We start from the raw sequence: 2,812 nt of genomic DNA on the forward strand, positions 1-2,812 counted from the left end.
TGCATGCCACTGCAATAGCAAAAACATGGATTTACTACTTCTAAATTTATTCTTAGTAGTGAACTGAGATTAAAGTCAGCATACTAGATTCCATAGCCAACACTACACTTGGTTTAGTATAAAAGCATTTAATTCAGGCTATTAGTTCACCCTACTGTTACACCTAAAATATATTCACACAAGCAGCTTACACCAACCAGGAGCTTATTCACTATGGGCCTGATTTAATAAAGCTCTCCAAGGCTGGAGAGGATACAATTTCATCAGTAAAGCTTGGTGATCCAGCAAACCTGGCATTGATTTCTTCAAAGTCATTTGCTATTTGTTAGCAAATGTTTTTAATCCTTGATCAGATCCATTTCTGGTTTGCTGGATCACCCAGCTTCACTGATGAAAGTGTATCCTCTCCAGCCTTGAAGAGCTTTAATAAATTAGGGTCTATGACTGAAGCACCCCACCAATCGCAATACACCTCCACCAGCCAGAAACATAACCCATTGTTGCTGACACACACCCAAGCCTTGACCTGTTCAAGCATATATTGTAAATTCATATTAAAGATGTCCAATAAGTGAATGCAATGGGACTTTAACAGACCTCGCAATCAATTCTTTCTCAAACATGGTGGTAAGTTAACTGTCCTGGAACATAGCTGACCCAGATAGTGCCAAAGAATTCACAGGAGCTGATAAATGACCTACTGACAACTCCAAACACTTCAGCAGCCAAGCCTCTCCATCTGGCCCACCAGTTCTCCCTAAGACCTGCTGTAGAACCAACTTATTCTTCACTCTTCTTTCTCCTTAAAAGTTTTTAAGAGAACTCTCTCTTCTCTTTTTCCCTTCACTTTCCTCCTCCTCTGCTTTGGTTGTTGTGTCATCCTGTTTCGTTTACCATTCACCTATCTCACCCTGGTCTATTTTAGGCTTGTGTCTTTTCCCGTCCCTGACTGATGTGACAGTTCCTTTATAGTCTCTCCTCAAAAGTAACCACTCTTTTCCCCTTTTATGCATATGCTCCTGTGTTTCGTGCTTGGATCTCACATGACCTTTATTCTGCCTTCCAACAAGAATTGTCCAGTTTGGATGAAGAACACCTCAGCCTGGTAAGTACCTGGTAAAATAATGATAGAAACAGTATGGAAGACAACCTGAAGGAGGGTAATCCAGAAGCAACTGTGGATTCCCTCAACTGGCATATTCCCATGATGTGGACATATTAACCACCTGGGCGTTACACTGAGGTCTAGATTTCTGTTCCAAAAGCGTTACAGTTTTTCATGAAATTTTTTTTTTAAATTGTAGACCTGTAACTTACAGAAATATGTCAAACAGGATTTTCATAGCACCAACATATTACACAGCACTGACATATGGAAATTGCTTTTACCCCTTTCTGTTTATCTCTAAATTTTCATATGGCCCAGATCCTTTGTTGGATAAATTTCTATTTGTAAGAAATTTTTATCATGTTTATATTTTCTGTAAGGTTTATGTTTTATGGATGCACAAAAGTTTTAAAGGTGTGCCTAAATAATAATCTATTCACAAACTTTATGAAACATCCACTGAATCAAACTTGTGTCTTTTTAATTACTAGAGAATGTTTTCATTTTCAACATACAATAATTATGCTAACAGTGGAAACTATGCATCAAGTGCTTTTACTACTGAGAATAAGATGTCGAAATAATGTCATAAAAGTGAATTAACATACATGGAAAACATTCCAGACAGCAGTAATTTAAATGTTTTAATTATTTTATTTAATTTTAAGAAATCAATAAATGCTAAATGCAAAAATACAAAATATTTATTGTTCTTCAGTAAAATATATTTAATATTCTTTTGAATTACTATCAATAATATAACAGATCCTAAATATTCTAAGTAAAAACAATCTATAAAAAGTGAATGGGTTTTTGGTACAGCATGTAAATTGTTGATGATAGAGCCTGGTTTAATCACTAGAGTTCTTTCAGCCATCATTAATAGGAACTGTAAAAATCTATCATCCTCACTGTAATCCTAATAGGGAGCATTTTATTATACTTAGTGAACAGAGATTCAAAGGGAAGGAATCTTAGAGTATAAAAACAGCCCTGGTGTTAGCAAGGATGTTCAAGGACAAGTCTTTCCTGATTGTCTCACTTGACAGAAGATCGAAATAATAAGAACATCAAAAATTGAAAGTTATTATATATTTCTGGAATATTTTGTCTTTTTTTTTTTTACATGACATTTGAACCTTTCATATGAATCTCTCCACATTTACAGGTAAGAAGCATTCAACTTTCAGCATACCAAGCCTTGGACTACGGCAGGAGTCCTGGTGGGGGGCGGAGCTATTAGGGCAGGACTCGAGAGAGAGTCAGGCCTAGTGTGCTCCTTCACCCAAAAAAGTTTGCTGACCTCTGGACTACGGTGATAATATAGCGAAACACAGGTTATTAAAACATGATGCCCCCATGTCAGTTGTCCTTGGGCAAAAAGGGGAAAAATCAAATAAACGTTTTGTCCTTTGTGACATATTTTAGTAACAACACAAGGGGCTGTATTTATAAAACAGGGAATCTGACATTCCCTCAAACATTACCTGGTGGGTAACTTTCAGATCCATATGTTTCAAAGGCACCATTTGATTTCACTAGGAATGTTTGAGGGAATGTCAAGTACAACTGTATGACAATTTTTTCAAACCGGATAAACCATTTTGACAGAAATGTCCTAGATCCTGAAAGTCTGATCTTTATGATGTACAAAATCAGTCATCCGAATACTGGTGTTTTTTACAAAGAAATATTTACCTGGTT

Source organism: Pyxicephalus adspersus, chromosome 4, assembly GCF_032062135.1.
Source record: "Pyxicephalus adspersus chromosome 4, UCB_Pads_2.0, whole genome shotgun sequence".
Classification (NCBI taxonomy): Eukaryota; Metazoa; Chordata; class Amphibia; order Anura; family Pyxicephalidae; genus Pyxicephalus; species Pyxicephalus adspersus.